The sequence below is a fragment of the Strongylocentrotus purpuratus genome, unplaced genomic scaffold (genome assembly GCF_000002235.5).
Source record: "Strongylocentrotus purpuratus isolate Spur 01 unplaced genomic scaffold, Spur_5.0 spur5_scaffold_16, whole genome shotgun sequence".
NCBI classification, from domain to species: Eukaryota; Metazoa; Echinodermata; class Echinoidea; order Camarodonta; family Strongylocentrotidae; genus Strongylocentrotus; species Strongylocentrotus purpuratus.
Window position 1 is genome coordinate 17,815,163 of NW_022145601.1, and position 24,052 is coordinate 17,839,214.

A 24,052-nucleotide genomic window follows, 5' to 3' on the forward strand; every position below is an offset into this window, starting at 1 on the left:
GAGCCGCAAGGCGAGGGAAGATGGTAGCCCCGAGATTACCGAGGCGATGATAGTTTGTATCCATTGCCCGAGTAAAGGAGGTTAATATTTGTTTTATATCCCACATCGGCAATAAGGTCTATCTAATGTGAATTTTACATAATAATAAGAACTGATTCTGCCGACAGTTTAGCTTCAGCTAGATTTTTACAAAGCGCAACATGCATACATGTAATGCAGTCAATGCGCGCTCATTTGACATTGACATTGACTTTGACATTTCGCGTAACCTACTTTGCTATGCGTATTCAATGGGCAAGGGTGGGCAAGTGGGGTACCAGCAAAAAATTACTTTACAATAAGTACTATCTCAGGTAGATAGTACTTATCTATACTTTTTTCGTGTTCTGTACAATCGCAATGCAAACAACTATACATGAGGGATATAATATGGTATAATCTACCTCTGGGCCAAATTCGGTGCTTTTAGAAGAATCTGCACCAAAATATCCCTAACAACCCCTATTATAATGGAATCCCCCCCCCCCCCCCCGAAAAAAAAATGAGCAATACGACCACTACTTTGGGAGTGGATTCCAATAAGCTAGTTCGTAAATAGCTTCGGAACGCATGACCCCCAAATATCAACAGATCTTTTACACGATGTACACATGTAATCGTCCCACTTGTGCATTTTAGAATAATCACTGCCGAAGTGATGGACGTGCTTCATGAATACCTTTTGTTTGCCTCTTGAGAAGAATACTTCCACCTGTGCAAGAGAGTACTGATTACATAACTTTCATGAGCACAATACCAGTATTTGTCTCGCTTGTTTTACTATTTGGGATCGTATGACCTTTATCTGCCCATGCGCAAATCCTAATTACGAACTCGCTAAATAGAGTACCGAAGCTGTGACGTCATAAAAATCTATTTTTAGAATTTCTCAATTTTTTCTTCATTTTTTCGAAAGAAAATATATGTCCTATGGGAACTCAGTGTTATATGCTCTGGCTCCTAGGAGCCAGAGCATATAACACTGAGTTCCTATGGGGAGTATATTTATTCTTATGGTCGTATCTCAGTCAATACTTAACATATTCAATTGGTTTTCGACATTTGGACATTATTTTTGATGCTCTTTCGAAAAATGAAGAAAAAAATTAACAAATTCTAAAATTAGATATTTGATGACGTCACACTTCAAACTCTATTTGGAGTGAATTCAACTAATAAAGAGCGTGTTCACACCGCAAAGGGGGAACGAGGGCGGACCGTGGATCGCGCTATCGTAGCGCGACCCACGGTCCGCCCATTGGCATTCGCCGGATCCACACCGCAGTGAGATAGCGCGGTCTATCGTAGCACCCTCCTTTTTTTAGAGGTCCTGTTGTCATGACGCGTGACGTCATGAGGTCAGAGCGGTCAAAGAGTTCGCGTGCTATTACGAACTATGAGTGTTGAATTGTACCGATTCAGATTTAGATCGCACCAAAATAGAATGAGTATACAATTCCCAGCATGTAGAACGATGACTTCCGGCGTGCTATCGTAGCTCGGGTTCACACCGGCAGAGATAGCGCTGTATAGACCGCGCTATCTCTCGTGGACCACCCCCAAGAGGTGCTCCAGTGGCACGCCGTTTTGGCTCACCGTGGCTCGCTGTTGGGCGGACCAAAACGACGTTGTACCTCCCACACCGCAGAGATAGCGCGGTCTAGCGCGCTATCTCTGCCGGTGTGAACAGCCTCCACGAGAGATAGAGCGCGCTAGAAAAAAGGGGGTGCTACGATAGACCGCGCTATCTCATTGCGGTGTGAACAGCCTCCAAGAGGTGCTCCAGTGGCACGCCGTTTTGGCTCGCCGTGCTCGCTGTTGGGCGGACCGAAACGACGTCGTACCTTCCACACCGCAGAAGTTGCGACCCCCAGTAAGAATCCTTAAAATGTAGAATTTCACTCCATTTTTTGTATTAAGAGTGATGTTAGGTTCACTTCTGTTGGAGTCTAATCCTTTCTCAAAAGAAAATTCAAACCCCTACTTTGAAGTGGATCCAAATAAAAAGAAAGCGTCCTTTTTTCAGATGAGTCCTATCAAATAGATTTCCACGCTTCTGTATTTTGGAGGTTTCCTCTTTAACCACCATAATGCATTAGGATGAGGGACACGGGGGAGGGGATGTTATGCCCCAAACCAAAAAAAAAATTAAAAAATCAGACATTCTATGCAGTAGAGGAATGGGTGAAAATTATATTAAAAACTCGGCATTGATTATGATTTATATGGGTCCTTCTGAGTATAGGGAACGTGGTAAAAAGTACCCCCCAAAGTGCTCACTGTTGGAAAAGTGCCCTTTAAAACTTAAAAAAGTGCCCCTATACTAATATAATAGGACCCCTTTTATTTTGTTATAATTAGCCCTTTAGAAGTACCCCTTTTCAGGTGCTTGAAGTACCCTATTTACTTTGACACATGACTCCCCAATTTTATGCACTTAGTAGCTGTCAATTAAGAATGAAATAGAAACCTTTAGTGACCTAACACTAATTTGGCTTACGGTAGGAATTTATTCAAGTTGAGAAAGGCGAATCTATTTGCAAACAATGTTTATCTCAATATTTGTTTGATCAAACAAAGAAACAAACTACTTGATGGAAATGTGAGTTGCTATGTTATATTTTGTTGACTGACGACGTTGATTGACATAGAAACCTTCAATGACCTAAACACTGGCCTATTGTAGAAATGTATTCATTTGCAAACATGTTGTTTTATCCCAAAGAATTACATCACAATAACCTCACGTTCTTATCCAGGCACGTGCATTTAGCGGGGATACCAATTTCATGCTCTTATTATTAACTGTCAAAACACGATTTGTTATCATAACTTACACCATAGCATTATCATTTCATTTTCAATTACCACTCCCAAATTTAATGCACTATTTAGCTGCCGACATAGAATGAAAAAGATACCTTTTATTGACCTAAAAATTGGCTCATTGCAACGATTTATTAATTTGAATGGAAAATCAATTTGCAATCAGTTGTTCATTTCAATATTTTTTTTGAAAAAAGGAAGAAGTAAAAATCTTTGATGAAAATATCAGGTGTAATTTTTCAAAATAAGAGAAAACCCGTTTAGCGGCAACATATAATAACAAAAAAATGAATTCAGATATGATACATTCATCTCTTTTTTCCCTTCTTTTTTTAATTACTATTTCTAACCCTTTCCTCCTTTCCTCGTTTCTTCTCCATGTGTTCGTAAGTCGTAACACACATAACATTTAATCATAGTCATTTGGTATTATTTTCTTTTAACGTGTCTGAGATGATGTGTTTGAAAATGAAAAAGTTGGGGAAGAGAAAGAGAGAGAGAGAGAGAGAGAGAGAGAGAGAGAGGAGGGAGAAGTAAATTTATGATTTGCAAAATGTAACATGCTTTGTTAATTTTGCATGGAATATGAATTTATTTTATTTATTTATTTATTTATTCTCCACTCATGGGATGGATTGCCCTTGTCAGCGATAAGCTGTTTTTCAAGGGGGGGGGGGGATAAAGGCGACCAATCAATCAATCACAAATTCTTTTTATATCTTTTTTAATATGATTTAGAAGGGCTCTCCATGATTGATGTAGGCCTACATGTATGATATATTTGATGTATGTCATGTATATATATGTCGTGCTCCCCCTCCCCTCCGGCACACGTTTTTTGTTGTTGACGGTTATTGCAATAAACTCCTTTATATGCCACTGACAGGTTGTTTTGTCAGTAACTCGTGCAACGTAATCCCCCTGTCGCTTGACCGTCTAGACTCCGGACGATGTTGCCATCTAGTAGAATAATTTTGGTTGAGAAATTTGGCCCACTTTAAAACGAAAACGTGTCTGCCCAAAACCTCCCGCCTCAAAATGTAAGCAGACTGATAAATTGTCTCATCAATAAATTAGTGTACCGTAAAAGGACAAAGTTATTAATTTCATTTAAAATGAAAAATACGGTGAGAAGAAAAAAAAGGTGAGAATTTTGTTTATCTAAAAACAGTATCACTAAGGTCATTTCAAGATTGTGTGTGTATGTGTGTGTGTTTGCGTGTGTGTGTGAGTCGTGTGTGTGTGTGTGTGTATGCGTGTGTGTGTGTGTGTGTGCGTGTGTATGCGTGTGCAAGAAAGAGAGATTAAAAAACAACTAAAACAGTTTTACGAAGCTCTCATCTCAAGATGGTGTATAAGTGTGTTTCGGTGGGGACGTGTGTGTGAGAGAGAGAAAAAAACGACAGAGGAGAACCGAGTGAGAAAGAGAAATAGAGAGAGAGGGAGATAGAGAGAGAGAGAGGGATGGGGTAAAAATATCGTTCAAAACAAATGTAAAATTATTAATAGCATGAAATGAAGAAGACGATTAAGGAGAAGTAAGGTATGTTCAAAGTGGCAAGTCATATACTATATAGAAAGACATTAAAAAAGAGGAAAAACAAATCAGTGTAAGAAAATAGGAGATTATTCGATATCTGCAATGTTCAAACGTGAAGGATTAGCGAGAAATAATCTTACAAGCAAAACCCTTTGTTTGTGGGACGAATCCAAAGTATTTTTGCTTGATGGATGATGCTGCAGCTTTATTTTGTCGGTAGAAATGGGGTAAACTGTTAAAATATCTTGGTGGAAGAAAAAGGGCAGGAAAGAGAGAAGGGGAGAGACAATTCTTCTTTTTTTTTTTTTTTTATTTTTTTTTTTACTTATATATGCGAATTTACCCTTCTCCATCCCTGTTTCTTTCCATTCCTCTCACTCTTTTCCGTTTTCTTCATAGGGTTCACTTAGAAATATATATATATATATATATATATATATATATTATGTTACTTTTCATATACCTTGCCCAAAAGCAAACAATACTAAATATCATAACACATTAAAACTCTTAAGAGCGTGCTTCATGATCTGATTTAAAACTTTTCACTCTGGTTTCACTTATACTTTTCATATACCTTGCCTAAAAGCAAACACGACTAAGTATCAGAAAACATTAACCTCACAAGAGCGTCTTTCGTGATTTGATTTAAAACACAAGTGAATCAACATGGAAATGGCCTGAGCATGACCACACTTTATTTTCAATATTTGCGGAACGTGTCTTTTAATGTGTTTGCACAATCGTTGAAATCAATTGATAGAGTATGGTCACTCTACGATCATTTTGATTTACGCTTTTTTTAAATGTATTGCTGATGATTTGATTAAGTAACGGTTAGAACGATCCTTGTCTTTGTTTACTACATGTACGTGCGTGACAGCCCGGTTGACTGTGGAATATCATTGGGGGGGGGGGGGGGGGGTCACGTGACACTTGGCAAAATGCAATCCGCATATATATACATGTACTAGTAAGTGATTAAATGCATATAATTTGCTCCCGTGTACCTTAAGAGAATTAGGGGAGAGGGGGGGGGGGGTGAGGCATCCAACCCCCTCTCCTCTGCCATATCCTCTACTATGAATACATGTCTCCACATGAAGCCCCATCTTCCATGACGGGGGGGGGGGCGTTCAGATTCCCGGACTTGGCACTGACTGGTACTGATTGCGCATGAAGAAAAGCTCAATGCAATGGACATTTATAATTCAGATATCAGTCTGATGGGCTACCTTTTTGAAAATCAACCAATGAATCTGCAATCTGAAATGTCTCTAATTGATTTGTAAATTATCATGATGCTGTCAGGATCATTTACCGCGGGTAACGAGAGCATATTGGCTATTTTATTCTGCTGAAACGAAAGAAGCCACTGGACCACAACCGTTTTTTTTTTCTTTTAATGTAGTGTAGCCTGTGTATGGTAAGAGAAACTTTTATGTTATTTGGGTGTTTGTTCAAGGATATTGTTGCTATGTAGTGCAACATTAAAAAAAAAAACACTCTATTAAAATTTGTGAAATTGTTGTTTATCATGTGTTTATTATCGCTTTGAAGTTTCGTTAATCATGCGTGATTTATAAGCTTATTAATTAAGAAACTTTTATGTTATCTGGGTATTTGTTCATGGATATTGTTGCTATGTAGAGCAACATTAAAAAAAAAGAAAACCACTCTATTGAAATTTGTGAAAATTGTTGTTTATCATGTGTTTATTATCGCTTTGAAGTTTCGTTAATCATGCGTGATTTATAAGCTTATTGAATTTGTTAATACTCATTTCCCTTGTTTAGGATGAAAGTATACAAATTGTTTTTATTCATGTATTCATTACTTTTGCCTGAGACAACTCATGTATTTGAATATGCCTGCACCAATATGACGTTAAATATTAGTAAGGCCAACTAACGATAGTAACGAATTTCTCGTCTGGACTTTAAAAAAAGGAGGGAGCAGCGCTTTAATAATTACTATTTTTCAATTTATTGCCGCCAGGGCTCAAATTAATTTTTTGTCCACGGGGGCTCTTCCCCCCCCCCCCCAAAAAAAGAGCCCCCGTGAGCCTTCTCACGGGGGCTCTTTTAGTACTGACGGGGGCTCTTTTTTATACAAATATCCATTGAATTGGTACCTATGATACTCCTCAATTATTTGCTATTTCATCATTATCATTCCAATCAGCATTTTCCCTCTTACAAATTTACAAGCTACATAGCTGTTACTGGCCTGTGTATATAATATATACGCATACAACACTGATCTTTATGATGTCTTTAACGTGACATATCTTCTTCTCCCCTTGCAAACGAGAAAGAAAACAAGGTCATTAAAAGGGATTAAGCGACAAATAATGATTGTGATTCAAATTGATGCGAATATTTGTTTGAATAAGCACTGCTATTCACCCGAATCTTCTTTGTAAAAACAACTTTTACAAATCTCAGTCATGCTTACTGAGTTGAGACGTTCCATTCAATGTAAAATACTCATTAAAGAATACACTTCTCCTAATCTGAAAGTGATCTTACAACACAGTGGCAGATTTGCATGGCTGAGATTTGTAAAAGTCGTTTTTACAAAGAAGATTCTGGTGAAAAGCATTGCTTATTCAAAAAAAATCCTTGCATCAATTTGAATCACAATGATTATTTGTCGCATGATCCTTTTATTAAATAACCTTGTTTTCTTTTTTGTTTGCAGGGGGAAAAGAAGCTATGTCACGTTAAGAAATCATAAAGATCAGTTGTATTATGCGTATATACATTATGATACCAGAACAAATGTTGATTATCAGAATGTCATTTTGGAATACCTCTAAACAAATACCACATTGTCTTTAGCCCGTATCAGTATTAGTATCATGCAATATAAAGCTATTATTCTTTATTTAATTCAGTATAATGCTTTTCCTCAAAAATAGTTTTGCCATTTTGTTAGGGTTGAGACGCTAAGAAATGGTTTCAAATGTACATTACACGAACCCTGAACCATTGCAAAATGATGGTGGTTCTCTCTCTCTCTCTTTACTTTAATCATGCATTATCAACTACATATAAAGCAGCAACCAAAAACTTAGGGTTATCTGAGATAGGTGAAAGTAAGAGTTAAAAAGAAAGTCATGCTAAAACGGCGCTTCACTCCCCCCCCCCATGAAACAAATAAAATAGATTAGTAGTCCTCCTCTCCAGCACCCCCCCCCCCGCTTTAATATCACATTTTCACTTGGCAGCCCAAGGGGGCCGGGGGTGGGAGGAGGGGGTTAAACCCCTAACCCCCCCCCCCGTAGATCTGCCCATGTTACCATATCATTCCACGACATCTTGGTCTTCCTCTTCTTCTCAATAGGGACTTTTAGATTTGCGTGGACGTGGACGTGTTACGTCCTTTTAAGGCACTGGCAGTCACATGTCACGTCCTTTTAAGCACTGGCACTGCCTTAAAAGGAGGTCACACGTTTCAGTCCACGTTCCCATCGTGCAAATCTAAAGGTCCCTAATATTGATTTACTGGTCGAGGTTCATTATTTGCTAGTCATTTGAAATCACCAGATTTCAGCGGGTTAACGCTTTCACAACGAAAAACTTCTCCATGACCATGTTTCTGCCCTTGCGCGATCGCCTCCAGCTCCAGCAGACATAGCGCGGCAGCGTGCACACGTACCGCTACTAAGGGCGCAGTAGGCCTATAAGCACTGCTGACGGCGGCACTGCACTGTGAGCTGAATCGGTAATAATAGGCCTACTCATAAAACAAGAAATCTTGCACGCTAATCTAAGTTCCATTTCATTTGAAAATTGAAACTCAATATCGTGTTAAAGTTATACCAGAAAAGAAAATCTTTATATTATAATTCCACGGGGGCGATTTTTAATTTTGCAATCGCCCCCGTGAGCAACCTGACGGGGGCGATTATGTAGCTCACGGGGGCGAATCGCCCACCGCCCCCGTGTATTTTGAGCGCTGATTGCCGCCATGCTAAATATTGCTGGCCAAGGTATATTTATTCACAATTATTTAGCTATTTGAGTAAACTGATGTAATGTATGACAAGTCAGATGATTTGTATCATTTTTGTCCATTTTAAAAATTCAGAAACAGTGAAAAAATGTACATGTGTACAGCTCGAATTAGCTATAGATGCTAAAATGTACATTACAGCCTGTTTGTATAGTTTTTTTTTTTTTTTCTGAATAGTAAGTAATTTTTGTTAAAGGAGCCGGCGGCCAAAAAGGAGGCGGGCGGGTCGAGAAACCCGTAAGTTTTGTTATTAGGCCTAATAGCAGGTTGAGCATTTTCTACCCTTTATTACAATTCATCGCTGTTCGCCTTCATTTTCTGCCCTTTATCATCATTTTTGCTGTTCACCGTCATTGCTATCTTAATATTCCTTGACGACAATAGACGAGACCTCCAGCGATCAATTATTAAAGAGGCAATACAAAATCTAGATCGTTGAACAATGCATCTGACTATACTGATACATGACTACTATGAGTTCTCTATCGTACGACAAATGAAGGTCAAGCAAGCTCGACATTTCCAATTTGTTTCGGTTTCTGCTTTCTGCAAGTCATAGATCAAAGAAAACGAAAAAAGCAGAATAAATGGGGGGGGGGGGGGGAAGGGGAGCAGCAACACAATTGATATCAATTTTCAATCAATTTGACGTAAATTCATATATGTTTCAAGAGTCTTTTCATGTTGAAGTTATACCGCGTATTTGTAAAATTTATAAATGTATGAAAGATTGAATCACGATTTAAATCGCTGATTATTTTATAAAATGGTTTATTATTTGATATCCATGTATATGTAATATATTTTATGTTTTGACTATTTCATTGATGTTTTGTATATACAGGACCAATATGAAAAACAGCTTTGGCTGACATTGTCATCCTGTATAAATATTTTTAAATAAATAAATAATAATTGTTACCATGTCACTTGGGTATCCCATGTCGAATTACTGATTGGGTACTGGTATCGTGGTAGGTGGTAGTTGAGGAGGGGGGGGGCAGCACCGGACTTAATTGGTGGATGTCACGTGACCATCGATTTCTATACCACGTGACAGAGCATCGAATGAGAGACATGTAGTGTAGACCGGGGTTGTATCATCTTCTTTTCGCGTTGCCTTCCCTTCTTTGTATATCTATCTTTCCATTGTTTTGCTGTCCATCTGATATTGAGATTCGTCTTGTGTACATGCATTGCGAAAAAGAAAAAATACATTCATTATCAAAACGACGGAGTTTTGTTAAAAATTATAAGTAGATAGTAAAAAAAAAACATAATCACTGATGTTATATAATTATTATCATCATCAATGTTATTAGCACGCTCACACATAGACGTTTTATTTCACGTTTTGAAGACAGACATTCATTCATTCTTTCATTTTTTTGCATTTTCTTTCTTACGTAAATGTACACGATTCTTTGTCATGATGTAATGTGTTCCATAATATTTTGAAGCGCCTTGAGCATTTAATTAAAATGGATAATGTCGCTATATAAATCTCATGTATTATTATTATTATTATTATATTCTTAGAATTGACATATACTAGTATTTCCTTTCATTGGGAGCCCAAAACATTTGATTGGAATCTAAGATATAGACACAAATTAAGTAAACTGATGCGAAAGCAGTCAAAGAATTATACGAAGTTGAATGTTAATCAGGGGAAGCGAGATTAAAAGGATTTAAAAGAGATATAAAACCTTATTACTCAGTAGAAGTATTAGCAATGTTTGATCATTTTTTTTTTTTTTTTTTTTTTTTTTGATTTTTTTTTTTTTTGTGTTTTAGTTTGGTTGTTTTGTTTGCTGTCAATGTAAGAAACAAAAACAAACCTTTTTTTGTTGTTGTTTTTGTTGTTGTTAATCATTTGGGTATATATGCTTGTACAATGTATTTATTCTGTAAATCTTTAATCTGGTCTTAGTACTCATACTCTCTTCTTATCCTAATTTCAAATTTTCAGTTTTTTGTAGGTGGCAGCACCAACAAGGCATTTCCTTTCTAGCTGCCTCATTCACACAAATATTCACTTTCTCTTTGTTTTTGTCCAGATCACCTTATATTGACTATATATCTTGTGATTTTGTATGTTATTGTATCTAAATGTTTTTATGATGAATGGAATAAATTTTATTATCTATCTAAAAAAAAAAAATTAATATAGATAGGGGAAAGTGATGTTAAATGTATTCTTATTTTGTAATTCTCTAAATGTATATGGTACAAATTACTGATATTCTAATTTTCGAAGTTTCTAATTTCCGAATTTTCTGACTTATACATTTCTTGATTTCTATTCTTATTGTGCCAAGATAAAAAGTTTATAATTTATCATCCTTATTTTCTAATTTTCTAACTTGCTAAGTTTTAAATTTTTTAAGTTTCTAAAAGTTTCAAAGGTTCTATTAAACTTTCTAAGGTTTTAGATTTTTTATTTTCTAAGTTGCTAAAGTTTTAATTTTCTAAGTTTGTAAGCTTCTTATTTCCTACGCTTCTAATTTTCTATAAATTTCTAAGTTTCTAAGGTTATAACTTCTAAGTTTCTAATCTGAAGATATTCTAATCCAAATTTTGTGTTCGTTTCCTGACTTTTTCATTCATTTTGAATACACTAATGGATATTAGACAAACAATTCAAAAGTCCCAATGGAATGCCATGCAGCATGGGGATTATTCACATTTCGTGTTATGGCTAATTTGGGAGATTATGTCACGAATGAATGGTTTCTGAGCACCTAGTTTACAGCGAAGGTTGTAAATGTGTTTTTTAATATGGTATAATTTTCAATACCCAAAGGCGAACGTTGTATCTATACCATTTGTATTAGAGAAGTTAAAAAAAATGTGTCCTGTCAGACAGTCACTGTTGCCTTATTTCGCCCCATTATATCTTTTAAAAGAAAAAGAAAAGAATCTGTTTTGTTGAAAAACCATTGCGCATCAAGAAAAACATTAAAAATTGACAAGACCCACATTTTGTAACTATTGGTATGTATCATCTTAAAAGATTTATAAAGAAAAAAACACATGAAGATTAAAACTTGTCAACTTCCTTATTCCATTGTGTTTTAAATTCTCCCTCTGAATTACGTCCTTCTCTGCTGCTACGGTTTTTCTACTATATTTATCTTTCCAGGAACCTATAAGCACTGCTTTTTAATAGGGTCCTCACATTCTACCTTATTTGTTATATGAATTTAGAATCATTGAGACATACTCATTTATACTAGATGTATCGAATATAATCCTCCGGTCAAGGATTCCTGGACAGCTCCTCAGTCCTCTAGGAAAACTTTCGCCATAAGCTTTTACCCCGTTTAGGGGGAGGGAAGGGGAGGAGGGGTAAATATTTTGTGCGGGTGTGTTTGATGTGCAGTTGTCCTATATAATGCAATATTCATTTTAGACATTATTGTTATCGTCTACTTTATCTTATCATAAAAATAACAATAATGATAATAGTTACACGTGTGGTAATGATAATGATAATAATAATGATAACAATGTTGTTTACCCAGGGAAGCCCTATCAGCATCAGCCGTTCTTCCCGAGGGCCCTGCTATTACTATTACCCCAGCAATTGGCTTGTACCCGTTTACACCTGGGCGGAGAGCGGCAAATGTGGATTACTGTCTTGCCAAAAGACGTAAGTGCCGGGCTGAGATTCGAACCCTCAACCCTTGGATTGGGTGACTGAACCACTACACCACAACCATAATCGACAATGCATTCAACAGCAAAAGGGATGGTGTTGATTACTTTTCTCGTCATCTTCTCTCCTACATTTGGAGGTGAGTTGTAAAGTCGTGAAGGAGCTTCAAGTTGATTATTAATGCGAATAATAGATAAGTGTTCATGAAAGTTACGTGATCATTATATGCAGCGGCATAACATTTTGTGACGCTCATGTGAAAGTATTCTTTTAAAAAGGGAAAAATACATGAGTGAATTATTATAGACAATTCTAAAATGAGGAGGGTGGGACTTCTCCATGTTTAAAAGGATCTTGGGATATCTGGGGGTCATTGATTTTGAACCATGTACTATCTACGAATTGGTCTATTGTAAATTAAGACTCAGTGATTATAAATTTGATAGACAATAACAAATTTCATTGCACCTTTGCAGGATATACACCCAATTGAAACTGTCAGTATACCGTCTAATGTGTAATCACTTCAAAAATAATTCGAAAACGAATGCAAACCTTTCCTTGGTTTACCAAATATATAGGTTTCATATGCACTTTTCTATTAAATTAAGAAAAACGAACTGTTTTTCCTGGAAGTTATTTCCTTCAGCAATGCCGTCCGGGGCTGCGCCTTTATTTTAAGAGCAAACATTTTTCTTGTGTGAATCTATGCATTGTGCTTCAGTCTTCCTCTGCAATGGACGGGGGCGGGGTAAGATTTCTGTTTTAAATAAACAAAATCAGTAATTAGTTTCTGGAGATGATCCCGACCTTAATTACCAAGGTTGACAGGGAAGGGTGGTGTTTCAACCTTAAAACGCCCTATATTGCTCTTTTTCTTCGAGGGGGAGGGGTCATTTTTGCTTCCCTTGAGCAACCTGTGCCAAAAATATCAACCCGATAATCCTGAGTGAATTTAAATATTTATATTTTAATCAAACGCATCGTTTAACAATGTTAAATATGAGATGCACGGCCCTGCGTGTAATCAGTGTCTGTGATATGGTGTAATATTGAAGCTGTACAAAAATTGCGCTTAAAAATGATCAAGAAGTGCCTCAAAAAAGTAAAATCTTTGAGTGACCGGTTTTACCATACTCGTTTAACCCCAATAGACTGTAGTGTTATGAAAACCGTTAGGAAAATGCAAAATTTGATTTCGAGTTCCAATAATAGATATCTTGATAATCAGACTGACGATTGGCTTGTAAAAGTCATGGGGTTCTTGACTGACCTGAAGGTTTATAATTATCATGGCAGCATGAGCTAAATCCAGGATTTTGTTTCAGAATCTGAGACAAAGTTACCCGATCCCTTTAAAGTTTATTTCTTTATTTTTGTTACCTTTGTGACCCTTTCAAGAGGTGCTGCTGATGACCGCTCATCCGAACATGGGCATATATCACGCTGAACCAAGTCCGACCGGATACTCGGATGTAACATTTACCGCCACTTCGATCCCATCCACTGGATATCCGTATGCCATATCATTCGATTATCGGTCTGGATTCCTGTACTGGACAGACCGTCATGTTTTTGAGGTTTGCCGAGCCCAACTGGATGGGTCACAATATAGCGTGCTCACTAATCAAGATTCAATTAGTAAGCTGGCTTATCAATAATTATATTAGTTAAACATATACAAAAAAATCCAAGAAATAAACATTAAGATGTAATAAAAGTTAACCCCTCCCGTGCGAGGTGAAATATTGAACCGTCACAGAGTTCTGTTTTTAATTAGCTATGTTTCAAGTACCTTAAATGGTTAGAAGTTTCCTCTGTAAATAACGTAGATTCGGAAACGAATTTATCCTCGAAATATACGGTCATATTTATATTTACACCTGTGTAAATTCTCCAAAACACGCACACACACACACACACACACACACACGACGGACACACGAACTCCACCCCACACACACATAATGATGATGGTAATATAATACAAAAATCCGAACACTAAAACATGTCTGCATGATATATCAAAGATACAGGCTTACTAGAGCGAATTTATTTGGACAGGGTTAAGGTGTTCTACCCCTCATATTATATCTAACAAGAATCCCCCTTTCGACTTTAACCATCACTTACCGAAGCCTTTACGTCCTTAAATTATAATTTTGTACCCCGTAATTTCATTGTAATCATTATAATATTTTAATCCTTCATCTCTTATACTGAATTACAATCTGCTTTTTTAAATATTTTTTACTCGTACGTGTTATAACCGTCCGTATTATTGTTAGTGTTGCATTCAATGTGAAGTATCAATCATTTACTGTTTAAGACTAATAATATTTTCTTCACATAATTATTATCATTTATCATGTCAATTTACAGGTAATTTACACTTCAATGTGCTATGATTGTTTTCAATTTCAATCTCGGTACATAATGTGATGATGGAAATAAATAATGTATCAATTCTATACTCAATTTCATTTCAGTACTGCGGGGTATCGCCATCGACACCGTCAATGATCGTGTATTGTGGTGCGACAAAGGAAAAAGTCAGATCGAGTTCGTCAATTTCGACGGAACGAACCGAGGGGTGCTGGTCGACAGCAATATTGCTGAACCCAACGACATCGTTGTGTCGGAGAAAAATGGGTGAATAGGCCAAGGGATATTGATTCCTAGTTTCCCAGCCGTTACATTTTTCTTCGAAAATGAAGAAGACGCCCTAGAAACTAACATGTTAAATCACCATTAACGTGAATTAAAAGGGCCAAGGAGCAACCACATTTCCAAGTGCCAGATTTACACTTTAAACATGCTAGGTTCAACCTCTATAGTATTGGTTAATCAACCATTTTGAAAAAAGTGGTCACTTCTTTTCCATTTTAATGGTGATTTAACACTTGAGTGTTTTTTTTATAGTGGTTGGAGGTTCATGTTATTTGATATTTTTCTCTACATAGAAATATTATTTGGGCCAATTTCAACACATTTGTACACCCACTACCAGACTGAAAACAAAGAGAAATTGACTTATATTAAAGGAGACTCTAACCTGATAAAAAGTGTTTTTTTTTATACAAGGAGAACAATGAGAGGAACAGATCAGTGAAGGTTCGAGAACAATCAAACAATGAATAAGAAAGTTCTCTATTAAATGGGTCGCTATTTTGCAAAATAATTTCTAATAAAACCTGGGAGGGGTTTCACAAAGATCCTAAGTCGAACTTAATTCTAAGTTGGACTTAAACATTATGAAGAGCCATTTCTAGCCTTAAGATAAAAATAGTAAAAAGCAAACATTTAAGAATTTTTGACTTTTCATAAAATCCACATCAAGAACATGAAATCTCCTTGATAATGGAAATATGAATGATTCGAATCAACATTTTATGCCTTTTTAAGAATAACTTTTACAAAATATTTTCAAAGATGCTAACGGCCTTCCATAATTGTTAAGTCCAACTTAGGATCTTTGTAACCCTCCCCCCCCCCCCGGATATGGTTTTGTGTTGGTAAATCCTCAGCCCTGGCCCTACTTTTAGATCTTCGCCTGGAACATGGTTTGTTATTTTCCTCAAAATAATACCTCACCGACATTCTCGCTAAAATACAAATCCTAGATGCCAATATAATTGAATTAATTTTGCTTTTCCATCCAAAGTCCTCGACGATGAATGGAAGTCCCTTTTTCTGCCAGGGTTAATTAGCCGTCCAAACTAAATCGGAGTAACCTCCCATCCCCCTCCCTACCCGGATTTAGATTAAATTTATCCTTATTGACCCTTCCTTTACCTAGATTTGTGATTTGGTGTGACCTCGCCTTGCGTACGATCGAACGTTCGTATATAAACGGGACAGGTCGTATCGTCATCGTAAGCGGCGTCGAAGAGTTGATGAGTTTAGAGCTCGACTACATGGGTAAATAATTTCAGTTTTTACCAATAAAAAATCTCTTAAAACGGATGAGTTCATGATTGAAGGCCATTAATGTAATCTAGATCTATTATGAGTACTACAGAGTATTTTGCCCTATGTTTGGCGAGGAATATTTGTGGATAGCAAAATCATCCATGGCGTATTGAGAGCTATATAATTATGTGACACGAGAACGCGGCGTATACGTGGTCAAAGTTCAAAATCATGGAACTCCCAATAGTTCCTTCCCATGTACAACCTCTACGGGAAGGGACTTATTAAGTCTATAAACTACTGACATATTAGGAGCAATTTCTGATGACTTAGCTGTTTCTCTCAACGCGCTATAAAGTTGTGTGTGATATACGTATTACAATGGAAACGCTATAGGAAATCAATTGAGAATATAGTTGAAAACAATAATCGTGTGTCCCATTTCTATAACAAATTTGTTCACAGCCAATTATGTGCAGTGCTGTCAGAAGCTTACAGAAATTACTTAAAGTGGTAAGCCGCGGCGGTTTTTGTTGTTGTAATGATGGCGTAAAATGTAATGCGCTTCATATTTGTGTATAATACAGAGCTATTCATTATAATGTGTAGGAGCTTTGTTGCGCGCTGTTGCCATTTATTTACACGTGGAAACAAATTGCGGCGTTTGATTTGCTGCGGTTTACCGCGTCATAATATACACGATTCTCTAGTGTAACTTGGTATCAAGTTTGATTAAATCAGGTTAACTTCTCATCCACAGAGGAGCGAGTATACTGGAGCGACCGGGCGCTCGGCCGGATCGAATCGGTAACCCTCAACGGTTCCGACCGCCGCGTTCACGTGACCGGGGTGGAGGGTCAAAGTTCATATGACCCGTACGTAATAGCCTTACGAGGGGTGGAGAATGACCTCTATTTTACGGACTATTCCCATAAGATGCTGTACCATTTGAACAAGACAGATGAAGGCACAGTGGCTAAGAAAGCTGTGTCGTCCATCACGCAGCTGCCTAACGCACCGAGATGGCTTCTTTTAATTGAAGGTAGATAGTGGCGGATCCAGGGGTAAAGGGGTCGTGTGCCCCATCCCCCTCCCCCTAAAAAGGTTGTAGTTCGTGTGTTTGTTTCTGTTTTGGTTGTGAGTTATACAACTTGAGCCCCCCCCCCCCTTCGATCCTGGATCCGCCACAGGCAATTAAACGAAAATGAAATTATGTGCAAAATCATGTTCTATTTGAAAATGTTTGTTCCATTTACGGGGGGAGGGGGAGGGGAGCTTAAGTGCTTAATGAATTTGTTGGTGGTGGTGATTATTTTACCTGACTGCTAAGAGTAAGTAAGCAACCAGACGGCATCTAATGGATAGAATATCGCCCTTTTGGGATTAAAAAAAAACCTCGTCAGGCTTGCCTATATATGTAGCTCCTTAGATACGAATTAAAATTTATAAAGAAATGAATATAATACTAATTCTAGCCTTTTTATACACAATGAACCCCAAATCAAAATGCCCAGTAGGCATATTCGTTGGTCTCACCATAATGAAGGTCACTTGAGAGGGGAGAGGCGGGGGGGGGGGGGGGGGGGTCTCCAATCTTACGTTGAAATAATAAAATGATAATCGAAAAACGGTATTATGTCACCTATTATTGGTAACTTTCGGACGTGATCAATCTGTTTTTCACATTGCTTTGCTTTTGTTCTCTACATTTCTGTCACTTTCCTGCCCACTCCTTTTTAGGAATTCATGGAGCAAGTGTTTCCTGTCGCTACGCCACGATATATGCACCGCTGGTAACCAATATTTTTTTGTGTATTTACATACTTCGTCGAACACAGATCCTATCATTACAACTCAATCCGTGACCACTAGACCATCGACCACGACGAACTCACGGCCATCACGGCCGGTCATGAACTCCAAGCTGTTTGCAGCCCCTGGTGCGCCCAACACCAACGCCTGTATGCGGGACCATGTGATTGACACCGCGCGCGCGATCACTACGACACGGTGCGCGATGATGTGCTCACTCAACAGTGACTGTCTATCATTCAACTTTCACCACGGTAAAGACCTCTGCGAATTGAATGATGGAAGGCAAGAGGAGGAATCTGGGAGTGTGTTTGAAGTTGTTCCCGACAGTAGCTGCCGCCACTTTGAACTGAAATAAAATCAGATTGAACACTGATATTAAAACCCATTTTGACTGCTGAAAAAAAAAGTCTGCTTACTGACTTTTAAGAATCCATATGACTAAAACTTGTTGTCAAATTTATACAAAAAAATTATTTGTATCTATCCATCCATTTATGATATTGTTTTAAGATTTGGGGTTTCGTTCTTTCAAATATTGTAGTTCTTTGGTCGAAAAGACAAATAGAAATGCAATCTATCACGTTCATGAAGGAAAGTGAAAGCAATATAATTATGATCTTAAAACATATCTGTTTAATTCGGCATACAATGAAACGCTCTGTTATAAATTATGTTCTATTTTACTTCTGTTCCTTTGTTTATAATTCGGATGCTTTTATGTGATCTCCTTTTTGTTTGTGTTTCACAAGTGTGCCTGGAACATTTATTCATTAAATATTTATTCATGTTATAATACGAAATGTTATTAGCAGACAATGGCTGAATTGTTTACATTTTTACAAACAAGTTTTTAAAATACATATAGAATACAATACTGCAAATGGTTAAAAATATACAAACATAAATTGATAATCAGGGTGCATAGACCACTGTTATTAAATAATTATATACAAAAAGTCGTAAAACATCTGATGTCAAGAAGATTCGGCGCCATACAAATCGCATATATTATTATATTTATTATCTTATTATTAATGATCAGATATTAATAGAATAAATAGTATTCATTGATATGAAACCGTTCATAGACACATAATTTCTTCTAATTGTTATCACTATGATGGAATAGTTTCTTCAACTTTTGGAATAAGCTGCTCTTAGCTCCACTATATTAGTGGGTGTATGTAAAATAGATTTCATAATTTTTAAAATGTGTATATATCATTATGTATAATGCTACAGCCGGTCAATTTCATCTCATGGGCCTTCTGACAAATTAAAGGAGGGGTTTTGAGTGACCGACGCAAACGAGGCCGACATTGTCGGTCCCGTGGGCTGTCGGTAGATACATCCATAGATCCTGTAATTACAACTCAATCCGCAACCCCCGAACCATGAACCACGGACACATCGGTATGGTCGTTCATGTTTTCCAAGTTGTTTGTAGCCCCTGGTTAATAAGCGATTTTGTAAATAGCCACTGGAGTCGTATGATGTCAACGTGTCATAGGTCACATGAACATAAACTCGCCCGTTCACTAGCTCGTACGCTCTGCGTAATGTACATAGGGCTACGTGAAAATTGTGCGTGCGTTCGTCCTTCACTGTTTAGTGTATGTTTTACCGGCTGTTCGCCGTGCTTTCTATCTTTTTATTCATCGAGAATTCCTACAACAGTGGACCGTCACTAAAATTTCTCATAGATCACGAGGAAAAAAGCGAATTCTTGTCTGAATTTTTTGTACAGGATATCAAAGTTGTATGGATTTAAAACTAAAAGCAAGACGTATACTCTGTTTTGCTCTTATTCAATGTTTATTTGACTATGCTAACCCTGCATGATATAGTAATATAAACAAGTCAGATCAAAAGAAGTTGAAGATTATACAGAACAAAATGGTGAGATTCATCAACTGTGCTGGTCCAAGAACTCATGTTGGCTACAGCCAACTTTCTAAAGCTGGTTTTCTTGAAATCGACCAAAGATCAAAACATATCATACTAGGTCGAATCATTATATTCGATCCAACTTCGATCTTGTTACTGACTTACATGATTATAATACAAGAAATAGCAGATTCAACATTAACTTACCCGAAAGAGTATAGTAGTATTGGAAATTCGTTTTATTACAATGCCATAAAACATTGGAATTCCCTTCCCAATGGTATAAAGGAAATAGAAAACTATGTTCATTAATTTTTAAGAGGAAATTAAACGAATACCTAATACTTCAGAGTCATAGAAGTGAAGTGAATGACATGTTATATGATTGAAATTTGTTTTCTTCTGCCGGTATACATGCATAAATATATTATATAGTTCTCCTATACAAACTTTCCTCAGAGTCTGTGAAATGCATAATAAATTCGTTTTCGAGGGTGGGCAATGAAATTAGATAAACAGTAGAAACAGACCATGAATAAAGAAGTAAACAGCTTGGTCGATTTGTTTTGAAGCATTATCTTCAAAAACCCAGACAGCTTAAACTGTATTATCCTGCAATCACTCTGAGATGGAAGATAATACCTATACGAAATGCATTATGCAACGTCTAGACATAAAGGTCGATCTCAACTTCCTTTTTCTTCTTTTTACATTTCGAAGCCTTGCATTGGATCTTAATCCTGTTTTTTCTACATACAACAATGCCCCCATTTAAGCATTCTTTGAATCTGGTCACGCTTCGAAAAGATCGTGGCCTAGAATCATGTTTCTGTTGATCACCAAATAAAGAAAGCACCCTTTATAGATTATTTATTTTAAATAGTGAAGGACTTTTATAGGCCTACTAGATAAATTGGCTTGACTAAATGAAGTAATAATCCATTAAAGGTAAAGACCAGTATTGGAAATGCCCCAATTTCAAAAAATGAAATGGAAGCTTTCATTACCAATCATGTGAAAGAATATGTTTTGACTAATACATGATGATACAAAATTTGCCGGGAAACCGCCTACTAATTCATATATTTGGTAAATTTGTTTCTCTCATGGTCTGTGAGAGATATAGGGTAGTCCCATATACGTCTTTCTGTGTAAAGTGCTTGTAACTTTACGAAGAATGGGCCAAATTTCTTATCATTTTGATGAATCCAGAACCTTGCAGATGCTAGATGCTAGATGATCAACCTTTTCTGATCGATTCCACAACGTTTCTTTCACAATGCAATCGCATGACCATAACTGGTCTTTACCTTTAAACGCGCGCTTTGGTGGATACAATTTTGGAAGTAAGGACATTTTTTTCAGAGTAACACGTGTCCCTGAATCCTGGGGACTCACGATAATGCCGATAATGCTTTACCGATGATCAGATTCCAAGTAAAGTTTACTATACAGAACCAATTCCGACATTCAGAAATGATTTTCGGTGACTGATGTGTCAGGATGTGATCATTCACGACGGAAAGGCCAGCACACAAACAAATTACAGTTCCTTTCTCAGCTCTCTTTATGTTCATGTGACCTTTGGAAAAGTTCGTTCCCAATTTTTGCGCATGCGCAGTGTGCAATTACGAACTCGCTTTTTACCCAATACCAACGCCTGTATGCGGGACCATGTGATTATCACTATTTTTTTTTTTATTAATGCTTTTCATTTATCTATCATTTTAAGATTTAGGACGGTCAATAAAGTTCATCCATTCATCTAATTCAAGTTTCAAATTTCAAGTCAGAAAGGGAGAGGAAGACAGAGGGAGAGAGAGAGAGAGAGAGAGAGAGCAAGGAAGGACTTGGATGCACAACAGAGCGGACAAAAAGAGAGGTGTGAGAGAAGGGGGAAGGGAAAATGAGAGGAAAATAATCAATCGGAAGTTTGCAGCCTCCTATCTCTTATGTACATAATCGCGATTAATATCAACTCTTTGTACGACAGGGCCAGAAGTGCTAGAATAATGGAGGAGCAAATTACAAAACGTGTCCGTGACAAAAACAAAAATCTCATTCACGCAGTCTGGGGTAAAAATAATGGTAAAATCGAAAACCGTATCGTGAATCTCTTTTGTGATTCAATGGATGACTTCTTCGGGTGTGTGTGTTTATGAGAGAGAGAGAGAGAGAGAGAGAGAGGGAGGGAGAGAGAGAGAGAGAGAGAGGGAGGGAGAGAGAGAGAGAGAGAGAGAGAGAGGAGACAAACAAACTTTAAAAAGGGAAAGAAAACGTAGACTGGATGAAGAAAGAAAATTGCAAAACGTGTCCGTTCATTTTCGCTCGTCAAGCTCTCACCGAAAGGATGGCGTGACCCTTCAAAAGGGCTCGGCGCCACTTTTCGGTTAGAATTTCATCCCCAAAGACAGAATGTCATTGACCCCGTGATGGCAAAATGCAGCTCCATTATGAAATAGCCAACCCCTCCTGTTTGGGCCCGGCATGCACTCCCTAAATGCTCACCACTCGTATATTTACCCCACGGTTTCACGAAAAACCGTGAATCATTGATGGCCTATAGGGTTAACCATGCTAAAGGCTCTTAAAATTGTTCTGCCGCCATGCAGCGGTAGTAAACCGTGTTCATTTACTCGGTTTGATTAATTTGATATCGTAGACGATTATGTTAGTACTAGCAAGACTCGTATTTCAGGAAAGGGATGTACAATAATAGCTGGACGCACCGCAGGCCATATACAAGCGACCAAAATGAGAACTCCTTGAGAGGTAAATTCTAACCCCCCCCCCTCTCTCTCTCTCTCTCTCTCTCTCTCTCTCTCTTTCTCTCTTTCTTCTCCCTCCTCCCTCCTCCGTTTTTTCATTTTTCTTGGTAATGAGTTCCTGTTTCATTTGTTTGTTAGGAAATACGATTTAATAGGCGAGGTAAAGAATGAAAATAAAATAAATAACCCTTGAGGGGGGGGGGGGGTCATGCATTCTTATTTGACATAAATAATTCTTTAAAGGGACTTGGTAACATTGTTCAGATGAGAGATAGCGGTGCTAAGGTAGTGACTTCAATGCTAGATGCTACAATTAAAGATAATCTGAAAATTTGAGGGAAAACGGACCATTATTCATGGTACAAATTGAGAAAAACTGATCTGATCGATTCCTTAATTCTCCCAACTATATTATTACAATTTAATTACATTTTAGGTGAATGGAAATCGTCGCAAAGCAATGAAATGGTCCTACATTCCATTCCAGACATTTAAGTGTTGACAGATTTTTTATAGCCTGTTTTATGTCTTTTTTTCATGGAAAAACGGTTGGGAAAATTCAAAAATGGGTTAGAGGGTGTCATACCATAGACGTAATTTCTATGGTCATACTGTACATCGACTCCTTCAAAGAAAACCATAGATATCTTCGTGGTTTGAGAATTTTTTTCAGGCTTTTTTGCATGTCAGAGGGTTATACAGTAGAAGGAATATAGTAAGTAACATTTTATACACAAATTAAGCAAACAACCTTCAATCATGTCACCAAGTCACTTTAAGAAAAGAATATCAATCATACTAGTAGGTATTGTTCATTTCTCAAGTCATTTCTCAAGCGACCATTATTTCATCAAGATAATTCCTCACAAGAGTGAAAATATACAATGGTACAGACGTCTTGGTTCCTGCCCCTTTTAATAACGTTCGCTCCTTACAGCAGAGTGTTTGATCCTTAAGTGCTAAGGATCAAACCCTTTGCTGTTAAGTAATTAAAAGATAAAAATAGGGCAAGATCTTGGCGATGCCCAGAACGGGGGCGCCACCGCCGAAGCGATATGCCGTCGGGAGGAAGCGAGGCGACGTCGAAGCGAACATCCGGTCGTCGCCGCTCAAAATCACCGCTGACCATGCAGTGACCACTTGGTGCGAAACTATTATCTTTCACGAAGAATTAATGATTAATTGACGTGACAAAGACAGATAAAAGGTTGTGCTTTTCAATAGATCAGACCGAACATACGTTCTCTTTTGTCTTTCTTTTTCCTCTCCTCTTTCCCTGAATCTCAAAATTTCCCCTACCATCTCTTTCTCTCTCTCCCTCTCTCTCTCTCTCTCTCTCACTCTCTCTCTCTTTACTATATGTGTGTACATGTCATTCAATTTTTCTCCTCTCATCTCTGTCTCCCTATTTTTTTCTCATTGTAAATTCAACACCCAGCATTAATTTTCTCTCGCAAAACGACTTCTCGTACCCTCCTTCTCCTCCTCCTCCTCCTCCTCCTCGTCCTCCTCCCCCTCTCTCTATCTCTCTCTCTCTCTCCGTATATCTGTCTCTTTCTCGCTTTCTGTCTCCCCCTCTCCCTC